This window comes from Cryptomeria japonica, chromosome 4 (assembly GCF_030272615.1).
Source record: "Cryptomeria japonica chromosome 4, Sugi_1.0, whole genome shotgun sequence".
Taxonomy (NCBI): domain Eukaryota; kingdom Viridiplantae; phylum Streptophyta; class Pinopsida; order Cupressales; family Cupressaceae; genus Cryptomeria; species Cryptomeria japonica.
In genome coordinates this window covers 608,043,954-608,052,745 of record NC_081408.1, presented here as the reverse complement: position 1 = coordinate 608,052,745, position 8,792 = coordinate 608,043,954, and positions in this window count along the sequence as shown.

Below are 8,792 nucleotides of genomic sequence, written 5' to 3'. Positions count from 1 at the left end.
CCAAAAATGAAGGTGTGATACATGCATGTCCATTTTAATCATTGTTACTTTTAAGCCCAAAAACTGAAGTATCATACATGCATGTCCATTTTAACCATTGTTAATTTTAAGCCCAAAAAATGAAGTGTGAGACCATGAGTGTTTATGATTCAATAATAATCCTATCCTCTCTATAAATTCACCACAGGCTATAGATAGATAATTAGTAACCCAATAAAATCCACAGAAAATAGAGAAATAAACTATGCCAAAAAATGAATGTGTGATTATACCTAAGCAATTGCATGATCCTATATGGCCAATTGCATAATTCTGTCAGAGCAATTATGTGATCCTAACAAAGCAATTGCATGATCCTAATAGAGCGATTACATGATTCTAACAAAGTGATTGTGTGTTCCACAGACAAACCAAACAAAAAATAAAAAATAAAGCTAATTATTATCTGTAACCTACAAAAGAGATTGTGATGCTCTAGAAAGATCTCTCATCATCCATTCTATATTAATCAAATCATTTTTCACCCTATATGAGAGAACTACGGTATTGTATCTATCGATGGCGGGTTGGTCCTCTAGATCTTGTATCTTCTTTTTTGCTTTGAGGATTTGTTGATAGCGTTTGGCTTGTCTTCTTTGCTCCTTCATCCTCTTGGCACCTAAAATTCTAAATTGTACCTTACATCCCATAAAATGTCATAATTAAGCATGCAATAAAAATAAACCATATTCAGATTTACCTAATTTCATATAGAATTTGACATAATAGAGAGCAGAAATTACAAAAGCACAAAATAAACAGAACATCAATATTCCTAACGAATGTGTGATCCTATAAGGGCTTTTGCGTGATGGGTTATGCACGAATGCATGACCATGTTTGCTCGATTGTGTAACCCTATCTATGTGACTGTGTGATGATGCAAATGTGATTACATGATGATGAAATCCACTTTGGAATCCGTACAAAACCACCAAAAAATGAAAAAAATCCATACAAATTGCAAAAATCACACAGAAAATAGAGAAGGTTCACTAGTTGTTGTTCACGTTAGGTTCACCAAAATGTCATATGTAAAATTCATCTAATGTAAAGCAAACTAGGAATGAAAGGGAAAATAATGAATTCCTATCCTAATTAGAATTTAAACAAATAGACAATGAAATAACACAATCAATCAAAATAGGAATGTAAAATAATCAATAAAAACTCCCTATTCCATGATCGCATATAGCTTCCATTGTGTTTCTCTTCTTTGTGGTATGATGGCTCTCAGATATTGTGCTAGCAACCTACAAGTGACACAAAAATTCAAAGTTTGTGATTGAACGTGATTGTTAAAAAATGGAGATTGAATGATGAATTTATAGATTATTGGATGAGAATTGATTGAAAGGTGGAATAGATTGATCAATAGGTGGAACTTAGGTGAGCTCACATGTTGATTGATAGTTGAACTGTTGAATTGGAGGTGAAACATAATTGATTGAATTGATTAATTAAGTTAACTAATTGAGAAAAAGCTGGTTGAAAGATGAAAAAGAATAATTGGAGGAAATAAAGAGGATGAAATAGTTAACTGATTGAAAGTTGATTAAGAGCTTTATTTAGAAAAAGCTAACTAAAAGATGGAAATAGGAATTGAAGAGATAATTGAATTAATTAATTAATTGATTGAATTAATTAATTTAGCACGTGCTTGAACTTTGACTTAGATTTTTGTAAATCCTAGTCACTAAGTGTGTTAATTTGGATGTTCCAAAGGACCTTAAGGATCATTTGACCGCTTATCTATGAAATATTTTGTACCTCCAATTCAATTGGTGTATTATAAAATGCTAAACAAACATAGTCATCCTTGTTCGAATAGGAAATACATTTTCATAATGCATATTGCATTAACATAGGTAATATCGAAAATTAATTGTCTTTGCATGCATTCTGTAGATCATCATGTCATATTGGTTTTCACAGTGGGGGCATAACTGAAAAAACCCTAAAAATCAAATACATTCCTATTTTGATTGATTGTGTTATTTCATTGTCTGTTTGTTTGAATTCTAATTAGGATAGGGATTTGTGATTTTCTCTTTCATTCCTAGTCTGCTTTACATTAGATGAATTTTACATACGACATAAAGATTCATAGTTTGTGATTGATCTTGATTGTTGAAAATGGAGATTGAATGCTCAATTTATAGATTATTGGATGAGAATTGATTGAAAGGTGGAACAAATTGATCAAGAGTTGGAACTCAGGTCAGCTCACATGTTGATTGATAGTTGAACTGCTGAATTAGAGGTGAAACAAAATTGATTGAATTAATTAATTAAGTTAACTAATTGAGAAAAAACTGATTGAAAGATGAAAAAGAATGATTGGAGGAAATAGTTAACAGATTGAAAGTTGATTGAGAGCTTTATTTAGAAAAAGCTAACTAAAAGATGGAAATAGGAATTGAAGAGATAATTGAATTAATTAATTAATTGATTGAATTAATTAATTTAGCATGTGCTTGAACTTTGACTTAGATTTTCAATTTAATCTTTGCATGAGATTTATTTCAAATAATTGAATTTATTTTAAATTCAATTTAGTATTTGAATATATTTAGAACTTGACTTTGATTTTCAATTTGATTTTTGAAATCATGCACATGTATTTGAAATTAGAAGAAATTAGAAGAATATGAATTAATGAAATTAGAAGAAATATGAGTTTGGGGATTTGGAATTGGAAATTAAAGAAAATAATTAGTTAATTAAATAATTTAAAGAAACTATTTAGTTATTTAGAAATGGACTTTAATTAAATAATAAAGATTATTTAAATAAAGGGTTAAAATCATAATTAATTAAATAATAAATATTTAATTAATATTTTGAAGAGTGTTAATGATAATTGATTAACTGAATAGAGATAGAAATTGAAAATGGAATTTATTTAAATAATAAAGATTATTTAAATTGTGGAATTAATCAGAATTAATTAAATAATAAATATTTAATTAATATTAGAAAATGGTTAAAATGATTAAATGATGACAGAATTGGAAAATGGAATAATTAGTAAGATGATGAGGAAATATGAAATTAGAAGAATAATATTAATTAACTTAATTAAATAATTAATGAACTATTTAATCAATTAGAGGAATAATTAGTAAATGATCAATAAGACATTTTTTAGGTGTCTACATTTTGCTCTCGGATCATTGAGGAAATGGCTTAGGAATGACAACTCCAAGAACGAGTGATATTGTGATCTATATGATGTGTTAAAAATTATGATGATTAAGCTAGTATGAAGATAGTGATATGATAAAGATATTGCTAAATTATCCTAATCATGATATATTAGCATCGATATACTATTGATATGAAAATGAAATGCTTTTAAATGTTTATGATGATATTTTAACAAAGAGAGGCTAAAATGCTTAGTAACTTAGACTATAATGTAGATGCTTGAAACTTGGATCTTTTAGAATGAAGAATGAGAGATCTATCTATAGGGAAAATAGGGCAATAGAAGGTTAAGATTGAATAATATTAACAAGGGATAGGATTGAAAGTCACTCAATCCATGTTTACAATTTTCACCAATGAAATGGTGACAATTGTCAACAAGAGGTTGCTTGAGAGGAGATGTAAGAGGCATTAAATGCCTAAGAAGACATGAAGGTTACCTTGGGAGGTAAGGGTTAAGTTTAGTGTTGGCATTGTGTTTTCATTGATGTCAAGTGGTATGGGATGACTACCAATATGAGAGATGTATGTACAACATTGCATGAAGGAGTACAAAATGAGATATCTTTGATGTCACCTTGTGTTGCAGAACACTGGTAAGGTAAGGAAGAGAATGACATTCAGAGTAATGATCACTAGTGGCACCGGTACACAAGTTCATGCTTGACTTGTGCGGATGAAAGGGAAAGGTTACTGGTATAGTGTATCACTAGTAAGGAAAGGATGTCAACTGGTAAGTGATGTGCTAACATGGAGAAGAAAAATCAATCAAGTGAGTGGTTGTCAACTGAAAAGATTATGACCAGTGTACAAGCAGGATGGGCAAGGTGTTTGAGATGTTGTTTGTGATGAAGAGGCAAAATGTTACCTTAATTACATCAACATCAAAGGAGAAGAATGAAAAGGTCACCGGTATGTTGTGAGGTTGCAGATCAGTAGGAATCCCACCGGATGAAGATGCAGTCACCATGTGTTGTGATGACTGATAATGAATGTGCCTACACTAGATCACATGTGCCTATTTGAAGATGTATTGCACAAATAGGGAAGTCACATGAGTGCATTGTAGGATGGAAATGACAAGGTATCACTCCACCGGTAAGTGGAACTTATCTCCTATTATGCATATTGTGCATTATATTTCTGTGAGATAAGGAAGAAGAGGTAAAGGCAAGTGTTTGAAGCCTCACACCAGATCTACCGGTGAAACAAAAGAATGCCTCAAGTGCATGAAAATAGGGTTATGCACTAGAATGACAGAGAAGGCATGATTGGGGTGTCAACATAGATGAAGTATGTTGAGTTTGTCTCTTTGACAAACTAGTTGAGATATTCACAGAGTTGATCAAGTAAAAGGCAAGGTTGAGTAGATGCAGTCAGATGAAAATGGTTGGATTGAAGATGGAGTATGGTGAAGGTTGATGATATAGTATCATCAAGATTGTTTACCGGTATGTACGTCCACAGGTAATATGGACAAGGTGCAGATGAAAAAGACTCCCCATATGATGAAGATGTGCATTAGGTAGGTTAGCAAGAGGGCTGACCAATTGAGTAGTTCACTGAAAGAGAAGCACAGTGCAAGGTTGATGACAAACTGGTTTGAGGGTTTAACTGGTAGGGTTAGTATACCGATAGATGAACCCGGTAATGGAGTTGGTCGATGATTCAATCCATACTAACATAGAAATCCTAGCAGGGGTGGATGTCGACATGGATGCCACAAAGAGATGAGGCGAAAAGCATGCAGAGGTCGGTGGAGTGCCATGTAGAGATAGGCGTTTCTATAGGTATACATTTAATATGGATCTCGTGATTTGGGGATCGGATTAGAAGAGTACAGCTTGAGGAAAAATGAGTGACAGATACAAACCAGGGAGTTGTTGGTGCCTGGATCTAAGCAATAAGATCAAATTGTGAGAAGACCTCGAGAAGGAAACAACAAAAATAGTAATGACATTTTGATAGAGAGAGGTCGAGAGACGAGGTCGTGGTTGCTAAGATTAGAAGGAGTGTATTCAAAGGCACGTTAATGGCAGAGATGTATAGTTGGTTGTTTGGGAGATCAAATCGGACAAGACTTGATTGGATTTAGTTTGCCTCAAAGATGATGAGAAACCCAAACTACCTGAGATTTGAATTGGCTTTTGACGGGAAAATTAGGCTATATATATGAAAGACAAAGATATTGAAAGTGTTTCTAAAGAGAGGAAGATTGTGCTGCTGCAAAGTGATTAAGTGTTACTTTTGCATGTGAGAGAAAATTAGTCAAGTGCTCAATGAGTATCTGAGAAGAGACTGAGGGTGAGGGAGAACCAAGTTGATGTGTTCAACCGGTAGCAATGTAGAACTGGTAGTGTCCATACCGACAGAGAAAAAGTGAAGGAAGTTGTAGAGAAGGCAGACATAGAGCCAACAGAGTGTAGTACTGGTGAAGAGAAGAAGAAGAGGAGAGGTGTACCAGTAGATTTTACTGGCAATACAATAGCAGAGAAAGAGGTGCACCAGTGTAGCAGAGAAGGTGTCTCATCGAAAGTGTAAGGCATATGAAATGGTTACAAGATTCACTTGTAATAGTATGACTACTTTTGTGTTTGATGTTATCATTGTGATCACCGAGTTGTAGCTTGGTGCAGGGGTTGTATCTCCTTTGGGTTGTTGCACATAAACTAGAAAGGGTTGTAGCTCCTTTGGGTTGGTGCCCATAAACTAGCAAGGGTTGTAGCTCCTTTGGGTTGGTGCCCATAAATAAGTCAGGGGTTGTAGTTCCTTGGATTGGTTCCCTAAACATTGTAACAAAGTTTCAATGTGAGGCTGGATGGGAGCAGTAGACTCAAGTAGCATTTCTCATCGAGATTTTTCCCATATTGAGTTTTCCTCATACATACTGGTGTTATGTGATGTCCCTTTGTGTCAATGCATTTGTGTTTATTCTCCTCACTAACCAGTAAGTTTGCATTCAACTAGATTTGTTAATCAGTATACTTTCATAGGGAATCAGGGATAGTTAAAGAGAGAAGTTGAAAACCACTGATTCACCCCCCTCTCAGTGGTGTATTGTGTCTAACAATTGGTATCAGAGCATAGGTACCTTTTTTTATCAAGCTTTCTCTCACTAGGGTAGATTCTGGCTCAAGGACACAATGGTCTGTTTAGTGTCAATCCCTGCTCTAGTGTTTGATGGATCAAACTATTCTATTTGGAGTTGTAGAAGGGAATTATAACTGTCCTCTTTAGGTTATGATGTCTAGATGGAAGTTATTAATGGTCTCCCTAGGAATGTCAGTCCTCCCACCAGTCCTGAAGAAGAAAGAAGATCCTTGCGCAATGAAGAAGCCATGAAGGCTATATTCAGTGGGCTCACCGGTGATGTCTCCTCATAGGTGATAAGTGTAAATTGACAAAGAGTCTATGGGATAGACTAAGGAATCTCTATGGAAATGAACCCCACACCACTAGATTAGTTTGAGAGAGTGAGAACAACAATGCAACAGATACATGTGCAGATAATGAAGGCAGATCCACTAGTAGCTACAACATTGATGAAGAAGGAACCCACCTCTTCATGGCTCAAGAATCTGAAGATGAGGATCACACATCTAAAAGTGATAGGGAAAATAGATCCCACTAGCAAGATGTGTTTGACAGTGATAGTGAAGGAGAAGAATAAGATGAAGCGAAAATAGATCTTGAAGGAGAACTTGTAAATTCTCTTGAGGAGCTCATTAGAGTAAGAAATGAATACAAGTTATTCAAGAATGTTGCAGTGGTGGAGCATAACTGGTTGGTAAAGTGCCTTGAATAATATGAGAAATGCATCTCAGAGTTGAAGTCTCAAGAATAAGGCACCAAGGTGTGTCGGTGCAGTGATCAAGTATCTGATCTAGAAGTAAAAGATAAAGAATATCAACAACTCCATGGAGAAATGAAAGTTCTCTGAAATGACCTTCAGAGGTGTCAAGATGAACTCAAGGTAAGAATCCAGTTTGATAGTAGTAGTCACTCACAATGACATTCTATTTGTCTCCTCAAATGGTGAAAATAAAGGCCAAACCTTCACAGTGAGAAATGCTCCCCAAAAGAAGGTTGATCTAAACACAATCGGTGAAGACTTGCTGACAAGAAAGAAGAACTGATCTGAAAGAAGTAGGAACCATGCAGATACCAAAGGTAAAGGGAAGATGGGAGAAGACAACTTCACTGGAAGTAGGAATGTGAGAAGACAACAAAGAAGACCTTCTACCAGAAGAGGACAAATAAATTCTACCACCCATAGGGCAAGACATGTTTGGAAGTAGAAAGGATCAGATGGAAAAAATGCAAAGAATGGAAAACCAAGGATCCATCCTCAAAGAAGGAGAAATGGAGATGTTGGACTGGTAAGATCTCTTCATGCATGGCAAAATAAATTTGTAAGTCATGTATCATCCTTCTCTGGTTATTGATTTGCATGCAATGGCTATAGCCATAGGGTAGGAGAATGTAGAAAGGGATCTAGAAGGAACTATCTAAGATCCAATAGAAAGAATGCACAAGAAAAAAATGTATCCAGGAGTAGATACATGCATATCCCCTCTCCTGGTCATGCTAGAAAGAATCCATTTACTATTCCTAATAATGTAAATGTTGTATGTTATAACTGCAATGGATTCGGCCATAGAGAGTTTGATTGTAGTAAGAGGAACCTGTAGTCAATTGGAAGTTGGAACAACAACTACGCTCTACAAAAAAGTGGATATAGAGCATATGGAAGTTAGAGGCCTGCATGGAATCAATGGAGAAATTTCCCTACAGGAGAAAGAGGTCCACCAGTTTTGGTTGCTAGACACATCAACATGACGAAGAGAAGATGGAAAAACTAGTATGTTAAGAGATTCCCTAATCATGAAGTTGGCATGAATGTTGTGTGCTACTACAGAACTAATTCTGGTTGTGGTGCAAAATCTGGAAATGGAAGGGCCCATCAATAGAAGAAGATAAGACCTACTCCCAAGACTGAAAATGGGAAGAAGAATGAGACCAAGTAGGTGTGGAGGAAGAAGACCATGGACCAACATTGTGCATTCAATGCATAGGTGATATCTCCTAACGCCTAAAGGAGATGTATAACCTCAGGGGGAGTAACATATTGACTATATTATTCACCCCCTTAGTGGAAGAGGACACATGGAAGAACAAGATGATGTCAGTATGAAGGAAGAAAATGAGATAACAAGTGTGTGTAGAGGTTGCCTTGACTACACACCTATAGGTAAATGCTAGATCACTACTGTTGTGTTAATATATAATATATGATGAGATAACATTTGAAATCAGATACAAAGTGACACAAAATGTTAGGATTCATAGGATGGTGCTCTGGTAGTGATGATGGACTGGTATAGGAAACTGGTATGTGTAGGATGTTACTAGCATGAATGCTAATAGGTACTTGTTGGTTATGTAAGACAATATGGTTGGAGATCATTGCAATTGCCTCAGTAACATGGAATGGGATTTTATATCTTAGGTGGTGTTGATGAAGACCTGAATGACATATGACT